Genomic DNA, 24,631 nt, shown 5'->3' with positions numbered 1-24,631 from the left:
ATATGTCTTTTGATATTGTTGTTTATGAGTGTTAAAATTGTTGGCTCTTAAAAGAATGATGAACAAGGAGAAGTGTTATTGACAATCTGAAAAATCATGAATTTGATTCTTGAAGCAAGAAAAAGCAGTGAATGGCGAAAAAAAAATAAATAAAAATAATTGACGAAAAAAAAATATTTTGAAAAAAAAAAGAGAAAAAGCAAGCAGAAAAAGCCAATAGCCCTTAAAACCAAAAGGCAAGGGTAAAAAGGATCCAAAGCAAAAGAGTGTGCTTAAGAGCTCTGGACACCACTAACTGGGGACTCTAGCAAAGCTGAGTCACAATCTGAAAAGGTTCACCCAGTTATGTGTCTGTGGCATTTATGTATCCGGTGGTAATACTGGAAAACAAAGTGCTTAGGGCCACGGCCAAGACTCAAAAAGTAGCTGTGTTCAAGAATCAACATACTTAACTAGGAGAATCAATAACACTATCTGAAATTCTAAGTTCCTAGAGATGCCAATCATTCTAAACTTCAAAGGAAAAAGTGAGATGCCAAAACTATTCAGAAGCAAAAAGCTAAAAGTCCCGCTCATCTAATTAGAATTAATATTCATTGATATTTTGGAATTTATAGTATATTCTCTTCTTTTTATCCTATTTGATTTTCAGTTGCTTGGGGACAAGCAACAATTTAAGTTTGGTGTTGTGATGAGCGGATAATTTATACGCTTTTTGGCATTGTTTTTAGGTAGTTTTTAGTAAGTTCAAGCTACTTTTAGGGATGTTTTCATTAGTTTTTATGTTAAATTCACATTTCTGGACTTTACTTTGAGTTTTTGTGTTTTTCTGTGATTTCAGGTAATTTTTGGCTGAAATTGAGGGACTTGAGCAAAACTCTGAAAAAGGCTGACAAAAAGGACTGCTGATGCTGTTGGAATCTAACCTCCCTGCACTCGAAATGGATTTTCTGGAGCTACAGAACTCCAAATGGCGCGCTCTCAACGGCGTTGGAAAGTAGACATCCAGAGCTTTCCAGCAATATATAATAGTCCATACTTTATTCGGAAATTGACGATGTAACATAGCGTTGAACGCCAAGTACATGCTGCTGTCTGGAGTTAAACGCCAGAAACACGTCATGATCCGGAGTTGAACGCCCAAAACACGTTATAACTTGGAGTTCAACTCCAATAAACGCCTCAGCTCGTGGATAGATCAAGCTCAGCCCAAACATACACCAAGTGGGCCCCGGAAGTGGATTTATGCATCAATTACTTACTCAAGTAAACCCTAGTAGCTAGTTTATTATAAATAGGACTTGTTACTAGTGTATTTGATCATCTCTGGACGATTAGTTCTTAGATCATGGGGGCTGGCCATTCGGCCATGCCTGAACCTTTTACTTATGTATTTTCAACAGTGGAGTTTCTACACACCATAGATTAAGGGTGTGGAGCTCTGCTGTACCTCAAGTTTCAATGCAATTACTATTATTTTCTATCCAAATCAATTTTATTCTTAATCCAAGATATACGTTGCACTTCACCTTGATGAATGTGATGATCCGTGACACTCATCATCATTCTCACCTATGAACGCGTGTGATTGACAACCACTTCCATTCTACTCTAGGCCGGGCGCATATCTCTTAGATTCTCCAACAGAATCTTCGTGGTATAAGTTAGATAGATGGCGGCATTCATGAGGATCCGGAAAGTCTAAACCTTGTCTATGGTATTCCGAGTAGGATTCTGGGATTGAATGACTGTGACGAGCTTCAAACTCCTGAAGGCTGGGCGTGATGACAAGCGCAAAAGAATCAAGGGATTCTATTCCAACCTGATTGAGAACCGACAGATGATTAGCCGTGCTGTGACAGAGCATAGGAACGTTTTCACTGAGAGGATGGGATGTAGCCATTGACAACGGTGATGCCCTACATACAGCTTGCCATGGAAAGGAGTAGGAAGGATTGGATGACTGTAATAGGAAAGTAGAGATTCAAGAGGAGCACAGCATCTCCATACACTTATCTGAAATTCCCACTATTAATTTACATAAGTATTTCTATCCCTTTTATTTTTATTAATCATATTTGATTTTCTAAATTCCATAATTTTATCCTCCTGACTGGGATTTACAAGGTGACCATAGCTTGCTTCATACCAACAATCTCCGTGGGATCGACCCTTACTCACGTAAGGTATTACTTGGACGACCCAGTGCACTTGCTGGTTAGTTGAGCGAGACTGTGAAGTTAATTTTAGACCATGGTATTGTGCACCAAGTTTTTGGAGCCATTACCGAGGAATATTATTCGAGTTGTGTGAAAGTATAAATCACAATTTCGCCCACCACAGACAACTCAAGAAAACAAGCTCATGGACTTGTAGAGGATGTTTTGGTGAAGATTGAAAACCATTACATCCCTGCTGATTTCATAGTCCTAGAGACTGGGAAGTGCATGGATGAAACCATCATCCTTGGCAGACCCTTCCTAGCCACAGCAAAGGCTGTGATTGATGTTGATAGTGGTGAACTGATTATTTAAGTGAATGAAGAATCCTTTGTGTTTAAGGCTCAAGGATATCCCTCTGTCACCATGGAGAGGAAGCATGAAGAGCTTCTCTCAAAGCAGAGTCAAACAGAGCCCCTACAGTCAAACTCTAAGTTTGGTGTTGGGAGGCCACAACCAAACTCTAAGTTTGGTGTTGAACCCCCACATTCAAACTTTAAGTTTGGTGTTGGGAGGTTCCAACATTGCTCTGAGCATTCCTGAGGCTCCATGAGAGTCCTCTGTCAAGCTACTGACATTAAAGAAGCGCTTGTTGGGAGGCAACCCAATGTTATATTTTATCTATTTTTTTTTTGTTATTTTATTTTTTTTGTAGGTTGATGATCATGAGAAGTCACCAAATCAATGAAAAAAAGCAAAAACAGAATGAAAAACAGGAAGAAAAACAGCACACCCTGGAGGACGCACCTACTGGCGTTTAAACGCCAGTGAGGCTAGCTGTTGGGCGTTTAACGCCCAGTCTGGCACCATTCTGGGCGTTTAACGCCAGAAAGGGGGACCAGACTGGCGTTAAACGCCAGAAAAGGGCAAGAAGCTGGCGTTAAACGCCAAAAATGGGCACCAGCCCGGCGTTTAACGCCAGAAATGGCTAAAAACGCAATTTTGCTTGCCATTTGGTGCAGGGATGACTTTTCCTTGACACCTCAGGATCTATGGACCCCACAGGATCCCCACCTACCCCACCACCCTCTCTCTTCTTCACCAATCACCTCAACACCTCTTCCCCAAAAACCCTTCACCTATCAAATCCCTTCTTTCTCTTCACCACTCACATCCATCCTTCATAAAACCCCACCTACCTCACCATTCAAATTCAAACCACTTTCCCTCCCAAACCCACCCTCACTTGACCGAACCTTACCCTTCCCCCTCCCCTATATATACCCTTCTTCACCCCTTCATTTTCACACAACCTAAACACCACTTCTCCCCCTCTTTGGCCGAACACAAAAGCCATTCCCTTCTTCCTCCTTTCTTCTTCTTCTACTCTCTTCTTTCTTCTTTTGCTCGAGGACGAGCAAACCTTTTAAGTTTGGTGTGGTAAAAGCGTTGCTTTTTCGTTTTTCCATAACCATTTATGGCATCCAAGGACGGAGAAACCTCTAGAAAGAGGAAAGGGAAAGCAAAAGCTTCCACCTCCGAGTCATGGGAGATAGAAAGATTCATCTCATGGGTGCATCAAGACCACTTCTATGAAGTTGTGGCCTTGAAGAAGGTGATCCCCGAGGTCCCTTTTTCACTCAAAAAGGGTGAATATCCGGAGATCCGAAGAAGAGGTTGGGAAGTTCTTACCAACCCCATTCAACAAGTCGGAATCTTAATGGTTCAAGAGTTCTATGCCAATGCATGGATCACCAAGAACCATGATCAAAGTGTGAACCCGAATCCAAAGAATTGTCTTACTATGGTTCGGGGGAAATACTTGGATTTTAGTCCGGAAAATGTAAGGTTGGCATTCAACTTGCCTATGATGTAAGGAGATGAACATCCTTACACTAGAAGGGTCAACTTTGATCAAAGGTTGGACCAAGTCCTCACAGTCATATGTGAAGAGGGCGCCCAATGGAAGAGAGATTCAAGAGGAAAGCCGGTTCAATTGAGAAGGCATGACCTCAAACCCGTGGCTAGAGGATGGTTAGAGTTTATACAACGCTCAATCATTCCCACTAGCAACCGGTCCGAAGTTACCATAGACCGGGCTATCATGATCCATAGCATCATGATGGGAGAAGAAATAGAGGTTCATGAGGTTATAGCCCAAGAACTTTATAAGGTGGCGGACAAGTCCTCTACCTTGGCAAGGTTAGCCTTTCCTCATCTCATTTGTCACCTCTGTTATTCAGTTGGAGTTGACATAGAGGGAGATATCCCCATTGATGAGGACAAGCCCATCACTAAGAAAAGGATGGAGCACACAAGAGACCCCACTCATCATGAGATCCCTGAGATTCCTCAAGGGATGCACTTTCCTCCACAAAACTATTGGGAGCAACTAAACACCTCCCTAGGAGAATTGAGTTCCAACATGGGACAACTAAGGATGGAGCATCAAGAACACTCCATCATCCTCCATGAAATTAGAGAAGATCAAAGAGTCATGAGAGAGGAACAACAAAGACAAGGAAGAGATATTGAGGAGCTCAAGCACTCCATAGGATCTTCAAGAAGAAGAACAAGCCGCCATCACTAAGGTGGACCCGTTCTTTGATTTCCTTGTTCTTTATTTCTCTGTTTTTCGAATTTTATGCTCATGTTTATCTATGTTTGTGTCTTGTGATCATTAGTGTCTTAGTGTCTATGCCTTAAAGTTATGAATGTCCTATGAATCCATCACCTCTCTTGAATAAAAAATGTTCTTAATTGAAAAAGAAAGAATTGCATGAATTTTGAATTTTATAACAGTTTAATTATTTTGATGTGGTGGCAATATTTTTGTTTTCTGAATGTATGCTTAAACAGTGCATATGTACCTTGAATTTGTGGTTCATGAATGTTGGCTCTTGAAAGAATGATGAAAAAGGAGACATGTTACTGAGGATCTGAAAAATCATAAAAATGATTCTTGAAGCAAGAAAAAGCATTTCTATTCAAAAAAAAAAAAAGAAAAAAATGAAAAAAAAAATTAATAAAGTTGTGATCCAAGGCAAAAAGAGTGTGCTTAAGAACCTGGACACCTCTAATTGGGGACTCTAGCAAAGCTGAGTCACAATCTGAAAAGGTTCACCCAATTATGTGTCTGTGGCATGTATGTATCCGGTGATAATACTGGAAGACAGAGCGCTTTGGGCCACAGCCAAGACTCAATAAGTAGCTATGTTCAAGAATCATCATACTTAACTAGGAGAATCAATAACACTATCTGGATTCTGAGTTCCTAAAGAAGCCAATCATTCTGAATTTCAAAGGATAGAGTGAGATGCCAAAACTATTCAGAGGCAAAAAGCTAAAAGCCCCGCTCATCTAATTAATACTGATCTTCATAGATGTTTTTGGAATTCATTGCATATTCTCTTCTTTTTATCTTATTTGATTTTCAGTTGCTTGAGGACAAGCAACAATTTAAGTTTGGTGTTGTGATGAGCGGATAATTTATACGCTTTTTGGCATTGTTTTAGTATGTTTTAGTATGATATAGTTAGTTTTTAGTATATTTTTATTAGTTTTTAGTTAAAATTCACTTTTCTGGACTTTACTATGAGTTTGTGTGTTTTTCTGTGATTTCAGGTATTTTCTGGCTGAAATTGAGGGACCTGAGCAAAAATCTGATTCAGAGACTAAAAAGGACTGCAGATGCTGTTGGATTCTGACCTCCCTGCACTCGAAGTGGATTTTCTGGAGCTACAGAAGCCCAATTGGCGCGCTCTCAACGGCGTTGGAAAGTAGACATCCTGGGCTTTCCAGAAATATATGATAGTCCATACTTTGCCCAAGATTTGATGGCCCAAACCGGCGTTCAAAGTCACCCTCAGGAATTCCAGCGTTAAACGCCGGAACTGGCACCAAAATGGGAGTTAAACGCCCAAACTGGCATAAAAGCTGGCGTTTAACTCCAAGAAGAGTCTCTACACAAAAATGCTTCATTGCTCAGCCCAAGCACACACCAAGTGGGCCCGGAAGTGGATTTTTATGTCTTTTACTCATCTCTGTACACCTTAGGCTACTAGTTTTCTATAAGTAGGACCTTTTACTATTGTATTTTCATCTTTGGATTTCTTTTAATCTTTAGATCATCTTTGGACATCTAGTTCTTAGATCATTGGGAGGCTGGCCTCACGGCCATGCCTAGACCTTGTTCTTATGTATTTTCAACGGTGGAGTTTCTACACACCATAGATTAAGGTGTGGAGCTCTGCTGTACCTCGAGTATTAATGCAATTACTATTGTTCTTCTATTCAATTCCGCTTGTTCTTGTTCTAAGATATTCATTTGCACCCAAGAACATGATGAATGTGATGATTATGTGACACTCATCATCATTCTCACTTATGAACGAGTGCCTGACAACCACTTCTGTTCTACAAGCAAACAAGGCTCTAATGTTTATCTCTTGGATTCCTGATACACGATGCATGGTTGATCGCCTGACAACCGAGCCAACCATTCTGTGAGATCAGAGTCTTCGTGGTATAGGCAAGAACTGATGGCGGCATTCAAGAGAATCCGGAAGGTCTAACCTTGTCTGTGGTATTCTGAATAGGATTCAATGATTGAATGACTGTGACGTGCTTCAAACTCCTAGCAGGCGGGGCGTTAGTGACAGACGCAAAAGAATTACTGGATTCTATTCCGGCCTGACCGAGAACCGATAGATGGATAGCCGTGCCGTGACAGGGTGCGTTGAACATTTCCACTGAGAGGATGGGAGGTAGCCACTGACAACGGTGAAACCCTTGCATAAGCTTGCCATGGAAAGGAGTAAGAAGGATTGGATGAAGACAGTAGGAAAGCAGAGAGACGGAAGGGAAAACATCTTCATACGCTTATCTGAAGTTCCTACCAATGAATTACATAAGTATCTCTATCTTTATCTTTATGTTTCATTCATCATCTATACCCATTTGAGTCTGCCTGACTAAGATTTACAAGGTGACCATAGCTTGCTTCATACCAACAATCTCCGTGGGATCGACCCTTACTCACGTAAGGTTTATTACTTGGACGACCCAGTGCACTTGCTGGTTAGTTGTGCGAAGTTGTGTTTATGCCATGGTATTGAGCACCAAGTCTTTGGAGCCATTACTAGGGATTATTTGAGTTGTAGTGATCACAATTTCGTGCACCACCGGGCTTGTTCGAAATCACAACTGCTTTATCTCGTTATTTCAGTAAGTAAGTGTGTTTCGAAAAGCCTCGCGTTAGTATTTAGTTGTGTTTGGTTAATAAATATGAGTTTTGGTAACGTGGGGTTGAGTCCTGATTATTGTATGTTGCGATTAGTGTTGCTATGGTTATTGCAAACGTGGCTGGGAGCTGAGGTTTTGATTGCCGTCAGTTCAGGTTGAGGCGGAAAGGACTCTGTGAGACGTTTGGGTTATGGAATTTGCGTTTTGAGGTAGGGGCACTTTCCAAAAACTATGCTTTATGTATTGGAATTATTATATATGGATACTGATGTGAGACATTGTGTATTTGGTGATTGTATCAGCCTTATGTATTAATTGATTGTCTCAAATGATTATGAGTGTTTGCTCGGCTGAATTATTGTGTGGTTTTGCGAAATGAAATAGTTTTGAAGTTGATTCTTTTAAAGCTTTGAAATCGAGTTTAATTCGTTAGGAATTGATTTGAGTTGAGTTGATTTTCTTGATAATGTGGAAAATAGAATATACTCTTGAATTCAGCCTGGTTTGCCTTAAATGATTTGGTTTGATAAATGACTGTTGCTGAACTGTTTCTTTAAAGCTTTAGAAATGAGTTTATTCGGCTGACAATGATTTGATTTTGAAATGGTTTTCTTGAAATATAGAGTTGAGATGACTGTTGGATTTTGGCTTGCCTTGGACTGATTTTGAAATTCGGACTGTTGAAAAAGATTGTGAGACGGTTTAGTTGGGACCTGAACCGGGTGGCAAAGTCCAAGTTTTAGGGGAGATGCTGCCGAAATTTCTATAACATCCGAGTCTTTATTGAAATGTTGTTTGAAAAAATGATGAGTTAAAGACTTCTACTCTTTTATTTGAATTATCAAGAAAAGGATGATTCATGCTTTTGGAATGAATTATTAAAGAGGAAATTGTGATTTAGTCTTGCTTCTTAAGAAAGGCATTCTATCTCTTTTAAGAGAAAGTTATTTAGATGAAACTAATGTTTTAAAGCTGTTTTAAACGTGACAAGGGCAATGCCTTTGAATTTGACTTAAGGGTTTCAATTAGAGGAGTTTCAATGACTTTGAAAGAACCTGAATGCCTATTGACAAGTTTCATTTTGAAATGTTTTGAGAAATGTTTTAAGTACTCTTTGAATTCTGAATTCTTGCAAGACTAAAACAATTTTGAACAGTTAAAACGTTCTAGAATTTATCATGGGGATTGAAGTTGGTTTTTCCTAAGTAAAGGAAATGGCTTTGAAAGAAGTGAATGATTACGTGACTCGGTTTGGCTTAGATCCTATTTTATTACTCAAATCGGAAAGCCAAGGTTTTAATGATTTTAAATGAATTTGGTGAAATGAGATATGTTATTCTCCCCTAAAGACTTGGGACTCTGCCGAGAAACTTTGTTATAAAATCCCATTGTTGGATGGATTATTTTGAATGTTTCAAAATGAATCTTTAACTTTCCATGGTTATGAAAGTTTTGGAAAGAGGATGCTGAGAGTGGCATTGTTTTTAAAAGGGGAATTTACCTTGAGTAAAAGTGGCTTATGAGCCTGAGATGATTTGAGAAATGATATCTTTAAAGCCAAGGCTGAAAAGAGTTGAAACTTGATTTCAAAGTGAAATGATTTGAGAAAAAGTGATTTATGGCTTGAATGCCAATTTTATGAATTTGATGATGTTGAATGGTGGAAGTGCTGTTTTGTTGTGAGTCAGAATGGATGTGCATGATTATAAATATTGGCTGGTTCTGGATTGAACCGTGAGCCGGAATGGCTGTGTGTGATATGAATATTGGCTGATTTTGGATTGAACCGTGAGCCGGAATGGCTGTGTGTGATATGAATATTGGCTGGTTCTGGATTGAACCGTGAGCCGGATGGCTGAGATGGATGTTGATCCATGACTGAGAATGAAAGCATTTATGCTGAGATATTGATAAGTTGTGATGTTGCACTTCTACTATCGGAGATGCGAGTTTCCCTGGGAGAAAGCAGTGGCTAGCCACCACGTGCTCCAGGTGGAGACTCGAAGCTCTTTTGGCCCTATGTCGTCAGGGTGACCGGGCACTGTTGAAATTCCCCGATGAGCTCACCCCCGTGAATATTCACCAGTGAAGGTGATGGATATGGATCATGATTATGATCACGATTATGTTGAGTTTAACTCGAGTTGGGGAGACACGACAGAGGGACAGTCCAATGGTTAGCTACCAGGACTTGTCGGGTTGGCTATATAACCGACAGATGATATCATCAGCCACTAGGACAGGCATGCATCATATGCATCTATGTGACATTGTTTGGGTGTGCATATTATACGTGGTTTGCCTTTGTGATTAACTGCTAATTGTTCTACTTGCTGTAACTGTTTGTTTGTGTTTGAACTTCCTATCTGTGTTTGCATATGGGACTCTATTGGATTGTGGTGATTGGTTGATGGTTGGATTGTTTGGGCCTAGGGCCGTGGTTGAAATGAGATAGACCGATGATTGATTTCGGTTTTGTGTTTTCGGTTTTGAAAAGTATGAAATGCTAATTTGGTTCAGCATGGTTAAACCTTTTTGAAAGGCTTTTGAGTTTTTGAGAATTGAACGGTTCCTCTTTTAGAAAAGATTTTCGACTTTACTTTTATTGTAAACCGTTGTTTTTTAAAAGAGACATAAGACGGTTATAAATCACTAGTACGGTTTATCTTCACGTATCCTATTATAGTAATTCCCAAAAATCCTCTACTGAGAACCCTTTCGATGATGATGTTCTCACCCCTTACATTTTTCCCCTTTCAGGATAAGGACGCAGAAGTCACGAAGAGTTTAGTTGTTGTTGAGATGCTCTGTATTGCTTTAGATTATTATTTATTGTACCCTTGCCTTTATCTTGATATATTCTGTAAGAAGAATAGGAATTGTATTGGCTAATGCTTGTAATATGATATATATATATATATATATGGATGTACCTTTTTGGAATGAGTTTTTGTATGGTATGCATGGATGTACATTGTATAGCAAAAGTATTTATTTTGAGAGCGATTTTGCGGTTTGAAATTTTAAACATGCTCATATTTCAGTATTAAATAGTATAAGTGTCATCGTAATGTCCGAGCTATCAGAGTCGCGCAGCCGGAAGCGTGTGCTTTGGTAGTTAGGGTGTTACACATAAAACCTTTGAAATTGTGGAGGACTACTCTCAGGCATGGGAATGACACCAACTTCGACTGTTGAACCTGGGTTGGTGGTCCACTGTTGGTTAGCATAATCCCAGATAAGTGCATACTGTTCAACTTCATCTCCTTCCACTACTTTCCGTGCTGCCTTTAAGGCCCTAGTAATGCAGGTCCTATTAAGCTTAACGTTGCACTTCCTCACAAACCAATCATATACCTCTCTATGCTTCATAGTTGGGTGCTTTCTAAGCTTAGGAACCAGCTTACCCAAGGTCCACTCTTGTGTTGCAGCCATGTTCTTTCTCTTTCTAGCACATGTGTGTTCATCAACTAGTGTCTTAATATGCCATACCCCATTTTGCTTATTACATGCACAATAAACAACCCAAGGACATCCCTCTGTTTTGCATACAGCCCTTACTCTCACGTTATCATTTTTAGTAAAAATGATATTTCTACCCCCATTGTATGGTGTAATCCCTAGTTGCATTCATAAAGTGATGCTCCGACTTAAAGATCATGCTAACCTCAAGCTTCAGATTTCCAAATTTTTCCTTTTCATTGTATGGTGGATATACAGTAGCCTCCTTTTCATCAGAGTCTAAGACCTTGTCTATATCTTTCGAGTGCCAGGAGTCACAGTCAAATTCACCCTCAATTTCAGTTTCCTCTTCCGAGTCTGTCAATCCAAGCACAACAAATTTCAGTTATCAAATCAACATGTGTGATAAAAAAAATAACATCAGTAACATTGGTGAAAATACCAATCATGACTTACCAGAATCAGATGGCTCGTCCTTTTCAATATCTTCGTAGCTAGAGTCATCGATGTCAATAACCTTCTCATTCCTTCTAGAAGAAGTTGGTCTGTGCTTCTCTCTAAAATCAGTCTCCCTAAACCCTCTACTTTCAAATTCATCACTCCCACTGTCAGTGTCACTGAGATCTCCCAAGCTTTTAGTGGGTTTATAGAGACTATCCTCAGCACTCTCATATGAGTCATGAGAGTCACTATCATCCTGAATTGGGGGTGGCTTAACAGCTTGACCAGATCTTGTGAAATCCTGAGGTTCTTTGTTCTTATTTTGAGCATGTGACTTCTTTGGAGGTTGGTGGCTACTTCTTGGTTTAACAGCAGTACTGGGATTTGCAGGTTGGGAGAAACTTTTTGGTTGGAACTTGGCCTAGGATTTGAGCTTTTGAGTGGGCTAACTGAGAATTGGGCTTCTCATTGGGCTTTCTGTGGGCCGGGAAGACCTTGTTTTGGGCTTAACATAGTCCATTTTCTTGGGATGAGGATTGGGCTAAATAAAGTGGCTTTGGCTTTATTTTTGGAAGTGGGATGTAGAGGGTTAGTTGTCAATGGTTGTGAGTGGCTCTTTGTGGGTTGGGATGCAATTTTTGTTACTTGCATTGCAGGCTATGTGTTGGACAGCTTTAACAAAGATGCATTAGTTGGTAGAATTACTTCATCCTCCTCACTCATGCATTCCACCACGTGTGGCTCTGAAACTCCATGTTCAAAGAATATGTTCATGACATTGTGATTCCTTCTACAAGTCTTACACATTTTGAGCAGATCTTTATAAGTCTCCAACTTCCTCAGCCCACTCTCAAGTAACAGCCAAGGAACCTTCCACCAACATATGTCCCTCCCAGCATATCCCAGTTTCTTATAGTATCCTTTAAATAAAAATACATCAAGCGTATCCCCATCAACCCCCATCAACCCCCATCAAGACTTCGTATTATCTAGTTCGTAGATTCTACTTCCTTTCTCATCATTTTTAAAATTTTCACCATGATGAAATATGAATGTCATCAAAGGACCCTCCATCTAAGACTTGCAAGGCCTCCAAACCCTATAAAAAATTTAAAATAGAACATGAAAAACACTAAATCATCACCAACACAGCAACTAAACCAGTAACCATTACTCTATTAACACAAACAATAGTTATCATTTTTCTAAGCCACAAAAATAGAGTCCTTCTTCAGTTATGCATATAGCCGATCATAAACTAAACCCTAGGATGAAACCCTAGATCCAATGCACTAATAGATTCTTAATGATGACTCAATCATATAATGCGAAAACTAAGGGTTTACATAGTGTTACCAATTTTTTTCACAAGATACAAAAAACTTTACCTCTCACTTCGAACACAGGAACAATGCTGTGTAGTTGCCTTCAAGTTTCCCACCAAGCTCCAGAGTAGACGCACGAACAATGCTCCACGACTACTCTAATGGTTGTAGACAATGGGGCGGTCTTCTTCGTCTTCATGATGGTTGCTTACAGGTTAGAGAAACAGAGAGTCACGGTGAGAATGAAGAAGAACAAGTGAGACATCAAAGACAAAGTGTAAAACGTTACACTCTACCCTCAAAACACTGGCGTTTCACTGCAAGACTTTCAAGTTGCCAAACGACGTCGTTTGGTTGGATGGGCTGCCAGCTCACATTCCACGTCAGCAGATTTCTACTGACGACGTCACTTGGTTAACGGAAGGATGAACGTGATTTAAAATAATTCTTTCAGGGATTAATTTGATTAAAAAATCATTCGGGGACGAAAATGAAGATCGCATGATCTTTCAGGGATGAATTTGAGTTTTAACCCAAATAAAAAATTATATTATTGGACTCAACAAGAGAGCAGTTTTTTATTTTTTATTTTTTTTTAAAAATAAATTCTTTATTTTATTTGATACATCATGCTAGAAGTCTGTCATATTTTATAATATCCGAAGTTAAATCACATCTAATGAATAAATAATGATTTTGCAATTATTTTAATATTAACAATATTATTATTATTATTCAAACTTTTTATCTTGAAAGATCATAAAAACAGTAGATACCAATCTTTGACTAAAGTTGGTTAATTTGCACAATATAATAAGTTAAAGCTAATAAAAAGTTTGAGAAAAAAAAAGAGCAAAATTAAGTAAATTTAATTAGGAGTAACAAAGAAAAACTACCAAGTCTATAACTAGAAAAATAAGCTCTTTATTAAATATAAAACTTTTGCATGTCAAATTAATGATAGAGTTTGGAAACACAGACTAAAGATTAGGAGAATTAACATGATTTGCGATAGAGAATACAAGAAAAATTATTATATTATATGCAATCTTAAAACAAATATTAATTAAACAACATATATCTGTATTATTTATAGGGACAATTTTAAAATTTATCTAAACGTTAAAAATAAAAATAATACTTTATTTTTTTAATAATATAAAAATACTTAATTCACTAGTAACAATAACAAACTTGTTTTAATTATTTAATATTACGATAAGATGATAAATATATAACATTTAAATTTGTACATGTGAATAATTTATCGCCAATTTGAAGCTAATGGACTCAAAATAAACATTGTGGGCAGAATTCAAAGCACAAATTTTGGCTACTTGATGGCTCATGTTTCTTGGCCCACAAACCATCACTGGAAAATCTTTTCCTTTGCAGTCGTACCGAATTTATCCAACATTATCATGAACAACCAAACAGTACTCTTAATAAGAATAAATTATTATTTTTATTTTTAATATTTTGGATAAATTTTAAAGTTATTTTTAATATTTAAATTATTTTATTTAAATTTTTAATAATTTAAAATAATTTTAATATTGTCATGTAATTAATGATCTTGTTCTTGTGTATTAACTTGGACGTAATTTCGGTTACGGGAGTCGATACCAAACTTTAACTTTTAACGTCGAGCTTTAGCCTTTAGCACCAAGCTGTAAGTTGGGATTATGCAAGCTCTTCGTCCAAAGGGGTGTCACATTACGGAGAGTATGAACAAAGGGGGAGTGTACCTGTAAAAGGTACTCGAATGCTTAAGTTAGTACTGTGAATTTAGTGTATCTGTTAAGGATAAGATATCATACCTTTATAAGTGGAGTATAAAAGGTCGGTTACATTACTGTTGATCATCTTAATTGAAGGGTAGTTATTAGGTTTTAATAAGTGATAACGTCTGGTCGGACGTTTTTATTCCAGGATGAAACGTATAACGCCGAGTTATAGCGTAAAGTGCTGAGTTATGGTGCATAAATCCGAGTTATGACATCGGATTTGTAACAACTATATCACAGCCCCCAAACTTAGCCTGAGAATACGTTTTAATGAAGCAGTTAAGCTTTTAATGAATCATAAGTCGGCCATTAAGCGAGTTTATAACTCGGCCATTGAATGTGCCCTTGGAACCCAGTTCAAGGTGCTTTATTAAAAAGTTAATTTATTTAGAAAATAATTGTATTAGTAGGAGAGAAGGAGTTAAACACGCATTAAAGAAGGTGCGTGTTCCCAATGGATATTATTGCTTGTGACATAACTGATGTGATTGCTTAGTGGAGCCCAAAACAATTTTAGTAGTGGGAAGTTAAAGGTTTTGGAATCCAAAATGTTTTGTTGATTGTCCAAGGTTTTGTTATCAGAGTCATTTCTGAAGAGTGATGAGTAAAAGAGGTACGCTGTCTTTCTTCTCTGGTTTTTTTAATTTCTTTTCCCCTTCTTCATTTTCTACTTAGTCGTTGTAATAGGTTTCGAAAGAGATAGTAAAGGAAAAATTGATTGGTTCTACGACTGGGTTAACGATGATGTTAGGAGGCGCTCGTCTCTGTTTTTGGATGAGGAAGCTGTTAAGGGAATGGATAAGAGGAAGATTATGAGGGGTGGTTCTGGGGTTCGGTTGGAGTTGCTACCATGTTCTAACAGTGACCGGATGTTTCACAGGGGAGGACTTTGAGTTTTTTTACATGTACAGTTGTGTGTTGGAAGAGTTAAGGGTGAAATTGCTTTTACTATTTTTCAATGTCAGGTGCTTAAGCAGTTGAACTGTGCACCATCTCAACTCCACCCTAATGGCTGGGTGTTTCTTCATAGTTTTGAGATTCTGATAGAGTTTCGGAAGAGACACCTTCAATGGAGTTGTTTTTCTTTCTGTTTCAAACTAAAGGTGTTTGGAAGGGTGGTTGGGTGAACTTGAGTAGTTCGCCCAGGTTTGCTATTTTTAAACTGTATAAATCATCATTTAAAAAATTTAAGGAGATGTATTTTAAGGTTAGTAATGCTGAGGGAGACTTCCCGTTTTATATGGATGAGCACTTAGGTGAAAAGTTTCTGATTTGGTGGTGTTCGGAACCTCAGAATATTCTGGAGCCAGAAACCATTGGTGCAAGGAATGAATGCATCATTGAGTATTTGGTGGAAGCCGTTGATCGGAAAGAGTTGATTTCGGTATTTGACCTGCTCCAATGGGAGGATAATAGTCAGGCTGTTATAGAATATCTAGGTGAGGATTCAGAGTATTGAGATAATTGTATTTTGATGAGCAAATAATTTATACGCTTTTTGGCATCATTTTTAGGTAGTTTTTAGTATGATTTAGTTAGTTTTTAGTATATAATTATTAGTTTTTATGCAAAAATTATATTTCTGGACTTTACTATGAGTTTGTGTGTTTTTCTATGATTTCATGTATTTTTTGGCTGAAATTGAGGGACCTGAGCAAAAATCTTATTCAGAGGCTGAAAAAGGACTGCAGATGTTGTTGGATTCTGACCTCCCCGCACTCGAAATAGATTATCTGGAGCTAGAAAATTCCAATTGGCGCGCTCTCAATTGCGTTAAAAAGTAGACATCTTGGGCTTTCCAGAAATGTATAATAGTTCATACTTCGCCTGAGATTTGATGGCCCAAATTGGCGTCAAAACTTTGGTCAGAGACCCTTTTCTGGCATTAAACGCCAGAACTGGAATAAAAGCTGGAGTTAAACACCCAAACTGGCACCAGAGCTGGCGTTTAACTCCAAGAGAAGCCTATGCATGTGAAAGCTTCAATGCTCAGCCCAAGCACACACCAAGTGGGCCCCGGAAGTGGATTTCTGCATCATTTACTTATTTCTGTAAACCCTAGGCTACTAGTTCACTATAAATAGGACCTTTTACTATTGTATTTTCATCTTTTGATCATCTTTGATCTTGGGATCAGGTCTTTGAACCCTTTTTCGATTATTTTATGCTATTTGGGAGGCATGGCCATTCGGCCATGCCTAGACCTTGTTCTTGTATACTTTCAACCGTGGAGTTTCTACACATCATTGATTAAGGTGTGGAGCTCTGCTGTTCCTCATGAATTAATGCAATTACTACTATTTTCTATTCAATTCAAGCTTATTCTTGTTCTAAGATATTCACTCGTACTTCAACCTGATGGATGTGATGATCCGTGACACTCATCATCATCCTCCCTTATGAACGCGTGCCTGACAACCACCTCTGTTCTATCTGCGAGAGCTTGAGTGTGTATCTCTTGGCCTCCTGGTTTACGATGCATGGTTGCCTCTCCTGACAACAGAGCTTCCATTCCGTGTGATCAGAGTCTTCGTGGTATAAGCTAGAATTAATTGGCAGTATTCTTGAGATCCGAAAAGTTTAAACCTTGTCTGTGGTATTCCGAGTAGGATCTGGGATGGGATGACTGTGACGAGCTTCAAACTCGCGAGTGTTTGGCGGAGTGACAGTGTGCAAAAGGATCAATGGATTTTATTCTGACATGATCGGGAACCGACAACTGATTAGCCATGCGGGAAACCGTAGAGGACCATTTTCACTGAGAGGATGGATGATAGCCATTGACAACGGTGATCCACCTACATACAGCTTGCCATGGAAAGGAGTATGAATGATTGGATGAAGGCAATAGGAAAGCAGAGGCTTAGAGGGAACAAAGCATCTCCATACGCTTATCTGAAATTCCCAACAATGAATTACATAAGTATCTCTATCTTATTTTGTGCTTTATTTATCTTTTAATTATCAAAACCCCATAACCATTTGAATCCGCCTGACTGAGATTTACAAGATGACCATAGCTTGCTTCAAGCTGACAATCTCCGTGGGATCGACCCTTACTCATGTAAGGTATTACTTGGACGACCCAGTGCACTTGCTGGTCAGCTGCACGAAGTTGTGTATCACGATTTCGCGTACCAAGTTTTTGGCACCGTTGCCGGGGATTGTTCGAGTTTGGACAACTGACGGTTCTTCTTGTTGCTTAGATTATGTATTTTTCTTTTTATTTTGTTCTTCAGAATTTTTAAGAACGAATTCAAGAGTTTCAGATGATGCTTTTATCATCAGAGGTGCTAGTTGATTCCCATCAATTTGGTTGTTGTATGTAATGTCCTGCTGAATCTTGGTTGACCATGTCTAATCTTTTTAGACTGAAGCTTTAGACTAACATTGCATGATTCCTGGAATTCGTATTAAAAATTTTTGAGTTTCTTATTTTCTTTTTCAAAATAATTTTCGAAAAAATAAAAAAATTTATAAAATCATAAAATAAAAAATAATTTGTGTTTCTTGTTTGAGTCTAGTGTCAATTTTTAAGTTTGGTGTCAATTGCATGTCCTTAGTCTTCTTGAATTTTTCAAAAGTGTGTTCTTGTGTTTTTCATTGATCTTCAAGTTGTTCTTGATGATTTTCTTTGTCTGATCTTTAAATTCTCTTGTTTTGTGTCTTTTGTTGTTTCTCATGTGCATTCTCAATTTGTTAGTGTCTCTAGTATGAAAATTTCTAAGTTAGGTGTCTTACATGTCTTTCTTTTCTTAAAAATTTTCAAAAAAATATGTTCTTGATGTTCATCTTGACATTCAAAGTGTTCTTGCATGCATTGTTTATTTGATCTTAGTTTTTATGATTTGTTTCATTTTGTTGTTTTTCTCTCTCATCATTAAAAATTCAAAAAAAATTTCAAAATTATGTCTTTTCAAGTCAATAATACAGAGAATTGAAGATTCAGAACATACAGCAGAGGAATCACAGAGAAAAAGCTGGGCGTTTGATGAGCGGATAATTTGTATACTTTTTGGCATTGTTTTTAGTATGTTTTTGATATGGTATAGTTAGTTTTTAGTATATTTTTATTAGTTTTTAATTAAAATTCACTTTTCTGGACTTTACTATGAGTTTGTGTGTTTTTCTGTGATTTCAGGTATTTTCTGGCTGAAATTGAGGGACCTGAACAAAAATCTGATCCTGAGACCAAAAAGGACTACAGATGCTGTTGGATTCTGACCTCCCTGCATTCGAAGCGGATTTTCTGGAGCTACAGAAGCCCAATTGGCGCGCTCTCAACGGCGTTGGAAAGTAGACATCCTGGGCTTTCCAGCAATATATAATAGTCCATACTTTGCCCAAGATTTGATGGCCCAAACCGGCGTTCAAAGTCACCTCAAGGAATCCCAGCGTTAAACGCTGGAACTGGCACCCAAATGGGAGTTAAACGCCCAAACTGGCACCAAAGCTGGCGTTTAACTCCAAGAAGGGTCTCTACACGAAATTGCTTCATTGCTCAGCCCAAGCACACACCAAGTGGGCCCGGAAGAGGATTTTTATGTCATTTACTCATTTCTGTACACCCTAGGCTACTAGTTTCTTATAAGTAGGACCTTTTACTATTGTATAAAAATCTTTTGATCACTTTTAGATCTCTTGATCATCTTTGGACATCTAGTTCTTAGATCATTGGGAGGCTGGCCATTCGGCCATGCCTAGACCTTATGCTTATGTATTTTCAACGGTGGAGTTTCTACACACCATAGATTAAGGTGTGGAGCTCTGCTGTACCTCGAGTATTAATGCAATTACTATTGTTCTTCCATTCAAATTCCGCTTGTTCTTTATCCAAGATATCACTTGTTCTTCAACATGATGAAGGTGATGATTGACGCCCATCACCATTCTCACTCATGAACAAAGTGACTGACAACCACTCTTGTTCTACAAGCATTTGAGGCTTGGTGAATATCTCTTGGATTCCTGATTGCACGATGCATGGTTGATCGCCTGACAACCGAGTGCTCGCCTGACAAACGAGCCAACCATTCCGTGAGATCAGAGTCTTCGTGGTATAGGCAAGAACTGATGGCAGCATTCAAGAGAATCCGGAAGGTCTAACCTTGTCTGTGGTATTCTGAGTAGGATTCAATGATTGAATGACTGTGACGTGCTTCAAACCTGTAACCTACTGGGCGTTAGTGACAGACGCAAAAGAGTTATTCTATTCCGGTAGGGGAGGGAACCACACCGGTGATTGGCAGCACTGTGACAGAGTGTGTGCATTAGCTTTCACTGCGAGGATGGGAGGTAGCTGCTGACAACAGTGAGACCCTATACGAGCTTGCCATGGAAAGGAGTAAGAAGGGTTGGATGAAGACAGTAGGAAAGCAGAGAGACGGAAGGGAAGGCATCTTCATGCGCTTATCTGAAGTTCCTACCAATGAATTACATAAGTATCACTATCTTTACCTTTATGTTATTTTCGTTCATCACCATATATATCTGAGTTTGCCTGACTAAGATTTACAAGATGACCATAGCTTGCTTCAATACTAACAATCTCCGTGGGATCGACCCTTACTCACGTAAGGTTTATTACTTGGACGACCCAGTGCACTTGCTGGTTAGTTGTGCGAAGTTGTGTAATGCCATGGTATTGAGCGCACCAAGTTTTTGGAGCCATTACCAGGGATTATGAGAGTTGTGAAAAAGTATAGTTCACAATTTCGCGCACCAAGTTTTTGGCGCCGTTGCCGGGGATTGTTCTAGTTTTGAGCAAGCCTTTGGTAACATCAGTGCCAAGATCCGGCAACAACATCAAATTTTTGGTGTTATTGCCCGGGATTGTTCAGGCTGGACAACTGATGGTTCATCTTGTTGCTTAGATTAGGTATTTTTTTTTCGAAATTCTTGAAGATGAATTCTAGAGTTTCATGATGATTTGTTGAAATCTGGCTGGCTGAGAAGCCATGTCTAATCTGATTGGACCGAGGTTTCAACTTATCACCACAAGAGCTTGTTGATTTCGTATCAATCTTGCTTTTGGAGCAGTGATTTGCTAAGGCTTGGCTGACCTTTGGTCATGTCTAGTATTTTGGACCGAAGCTTTCTTTGGAAGCTTGGCTGGCTGTGAAGCCATGTCTAATTCCTGGACCGGAGTCTTAGACTAGCATTGCACTGATTCCTGGAATTCTCATTAAGAATTTTGATACCTTCTTTTTCCACTTAATTTTCGAAAAACACAAAAAAATTAAAAAAATTAAAAAAATCATAAAATTCAAAAATATTTCTTGTTTGAGTCTAGTGTCTCATCCTAAGTTTGGTGTCAATTGCATGCATTCATATGTCTTAGTGATCTTCAAGATGTTCTTGATGATTCACTTGCTCTGATCTTTGAATTCTATTGACTTGAGTATTTTGTGTGTCTCATATGCATTTTCAGTTCATTAGTGTCAGTAGTATACAAACTGCTAAGTTTGGTGTCTTGCATGCATTGTTATTTGATTCTTGTTGCATTTTAATTATTAAAAATCCAAAAATATTTTTAATTTGTGTCTTTTCAAGTCAATGATACAAGGGATTGAAGATTCAGAACACATTGCAGAGGAATTATACAGAAAAAAGCTGAGCATTCAAAAATGCCCAGTGAAGAAGGCAGACTGGCGTTTAAACGCCAGCCAGGGCACCTGGTTGGGCGTTTAACGCCCAAAAAGGTAGCATTTTGGGCGTTAAACGCCAGAATGTATACCATTCTGGGCGTTTAACGCCAGGATGGTGCTAGGGGGAAGATTTTGTTTTCAAATCAATTTTTTTCAAGTTTTTCAAAATCAAATCTTTTTCAAATCAAATCTTTTCACTCAAATGTTTTCAAAATTAATTTCTTTCCTTTCAAAGATACTTACTAACAATTAATGATTTGATTGAACATTTTTTGACTTTTCTGTTAAGGAAGGTTTTATGTTTGAATCATATCTTTTCTTGTTAGGCAAGTCACTAATTTTCCAAATCAAATCTTTTAAAATAATTTTCAAAACATATCTTTTAAAATGGTTTTCAAATCATATCTTCTCAATCACACCTTTTTAAGACAATAACCTTTCAATCATATTTTTTTATCATATCTTTTTCAAATTAGTTTTCAATCAAATCTTTTTAGTTTCTAATTTCAAAATCTTTTTCAAAAATCACTTGATTTCTCTTCCACTTTCAATTTTCGAAAATTATCAATCAAATTTTCAAAATGTTTTCAAAATCTTTTAATTGAATTTTCGAAAATCCTCTTCCCTCCTTCTCACATCCTTCTATTTATGGAGTACCACTCCTTCTAAATGCACAATTCGAACCTTATCTAATTAAAGTTCGAATTCTTCTTCCCCTTCTTCTTTCTATTTCTCTTTTCCTCTGACATTTCAAGGAATCTCTATACTGTGACATAGAGGATTCCACATTTTCTTTTTCTCTTCTCTTTCATATGAGCAGGAGCAGAGACAAAGGCATTCTTGTTGAAGCTGATCCTGAACCCGAAAGGACCTTGAAGAGAAAGCTAAGAGAAGCCAAAGCACAACTCTCTTTAGAGGACCTGACTGAATTCTTCAAAGAAGAAGAACCCATGGCAGCCGAAAACAACAACAATGCCAACAATGCAAGGAAGGTGCTGGGTGACTTTACTGCACCTACTCCCGACTTCTATGGGAGAAGCATCTCTATCCCTGCCATTGGAGCAAACAACTTTGAGCTTAAGCCTCAATTAGTTTCTCTAATGCAACAGAATTGCAAGTTCCATGGACTTCCAATGGAAGATCCTCATCAGTTCTTAGCTGAATTCTTGCAAATCTGTGACACAGTCAAGACTAATGGGGTTAACCCTGAGGTCTATAGACTGATGCTATTCCATTTTGCTGTAAAAGACAGAGCTAGAATATGGTTGGATTCTCAACCTAAAGAAAGCCTGGACTCTTGGGAAAAGCTAGTCAATGCCTTCTTGGCAAAGTTCTTTCCACCACAAAGATGGAGTAAGCTTAGAGTGGAAGTCCAAACCTTCAGACAGAAGGATGGAGAATCCCTCTATGAAGCTTGGGAAAGATACAAACAATTAATCAGAAGATGTCCTTCAGACATGCTTTCTGAATGGAGCATCATAGGTATTTTCTATGATGGTCTCTCTGAACTATCTAAGATGTCCTTGGATAGCTCTGCTGGAGGATCTCTTCATCTGAAGAAGACGCCTGCAGAAGCTCAAGAGCTAATTGAAATGGTTACAAATAACCAATTCATGTACACTTCTGAAAGGAATCCTGTGAACAATGGGACTAGTCAGAAGAGAGGAGTTCTTGAGATTGACACTCTGAATGCCATATTGGCTCAGAACAAGATATTGACTCAACAAGTCAATTTGATTTCTCAAAGTCTGTCTGGAATGCAAAATGCACCAAACAGTACTAAGGATGCTTCATCTGAGGAAGAAGCTTATGATCCTGAGAACCCTTCCATGGAAGAGGTGAATTACCTAGGAGAACCCTATGGAAATACCTACAATTCTTCATGGAGAAATCACCCAAATCTCTCATGGAAGAATCAAGAGAGACCTCAACAAGGTTTCAATAACAATAATGGTGGAAGAAACAGGTTTAGCAATGGCAAGCCTTTTCCATCATCTTCTCAGCAACAGACAGAGAGTTCTAAGCAGAATACTTCTGACTTAGTAACAATGGTCTCTGATCTAATAAAGACCACTCAAAGTTTCATGAATGAAACAAGGTCCTCCATCAGAAATTTGGAAGGACAAGTGGGTCAGCTGAGCAAGAAGGTTACTGAACTCCCTCCTAATACTCTCCCAAGTAATACAGAAGAAAATCCAAAAGGAGAGTGCAAGGCCATCAACATGGCCGAATATGGAGAGGAAAGAGAGGAAGAAGACGCCACTGAGAAAGACCCCAGTGGGCGTGCACCACTCTCCTCTGAGTTCCTCAATGGGGAACAATGGGAATCTGAGGCTCAAAATGAGACCATAGAGATTCCATTGGACTTACTTCTGCCATTCATGAGCTCTGATGAGTATTCTTCCTCTGAAGAGGATGAGTATGTCACTGAAGAGCAAGTTGCTAAATACCTTGGAGCAATCATGAAACTAAATGACAAGTTATTTGGAAATGAGACTTGGGAGGATGAACCTCCCTTGCTCACCAAAGAACTAGATGACTTGTCTAGGCAGAAACTGCCTCAAAAGAGGCAGGATCCTGGGAAGTTTTCTATACCTTGTACCATAGGCACCATGACCTTCAAGAAGGCCTTGTGTGACTTAGGGTCAAGTGTGAACCTCATGCCCCTCTCTGTAATGGAGAAATTAGGGATCTTAGAGGTGCAAGCTGCAAGAATCTCATTAGAGATGGCAGACAACTCAAGAAAACAAGCCCATGGACTTGTAGAGGATGTTCTGGTTAAAGTTGAAGACCAGTACATTCCTACTGATTTCATAGTCCTAGAGACTGGGAAGTGCATGGATGAATCCATCATCCTTGGCAGACCCTTCCTAGCCACAGCAAAGGCTGTGATTGATGTTGACAGAGGAGAGTTAATCATTCAAGTGAATGAAAAATCCTTGGTGTTTAAGGCCCAAGGATATCCCTCTGTCATCATGGAGAGGAAGCATGAAGAGCTCCTCTCAAAACAGAGCCAAACAGAGCCCCCACAGTCAAACTCTAAGTTTGGTGTTGGGAGGCTACAACCAAACTCTAAGTTTGGTGTTGAAACCCCACATTCAAACTCTAAGTTTGGTGTTGGGAGGTTTCAACACGGTTCTGAGCATTTCTGAGGCTCCATGAGAGCCCTCTGTCAAGCTAATGACATTAAAGAAGCGCTTGTTGGGAGGCAACCCAATGTTTTATAATTAATTATTTTCTTTTGTTATTTTATCTTTTTTGTAGGTTGATGATCATAAGAAGTCACAAAAACAATGAAAAAAGCAAAAACAGAATGAAAAACAGGAAGAAAAACAGCACACCCTGGAGGAGAAGAAACTGGCGTTCAAACGCCAGTAATGTTAGCTGTTGGGCGTTTAACGCCCAGTCTGGCACCATTCTGGGCGTTTAACGCCAGAAAGGGGCACCAGACTGGCGTTAAACGCCAGTAAAGGGCAAGAACCCGGCATTAAACGCCAGGAATGGGCACCAGCCCGGCGTTTAACGCCAGAAATGGCTCAAAACGTGATTTTGAGCAACATTTGGTG

General features: G+C 38.7%; 1 non-coding gene across 1 annotated transcript; it reads right to left on the bottom strand.

The window, feature by feature from the left end:
* Positions 1–22,420: 22,420 nt before the first annotated feature.
* Positions 22,421–22,528, bottom strand: LOC130952958 (small nucleolar RNA R71). The gene has a single exon (XR_009075131.1). It is a non-coding gene; the product is annotated as a small nucleolar RNA R71 (small nucleolar RNA).
* Positions 22,529–24,631: the final 2,103 nt, after the last annotated feature.

Source organism: Arachis stenosperma, chromosome 9 (genome assembly GCF_014773155.1).
Source record: "Arachis stenosperma cultivar V10309 chromosome 9, arast.V10309.gnm1.PFL2, whole genome shotgun sequence".
NCBI classification, from domain to species: Eukaryota; Viridiplantae; Streptophyta; class Magnoliopsida; order Fabales; family Fabaceae; genus Arachis; species Arachis stenosperma.
This window is presented reverse-complemented; position numbering and strand designations above follow the sequence as displayed.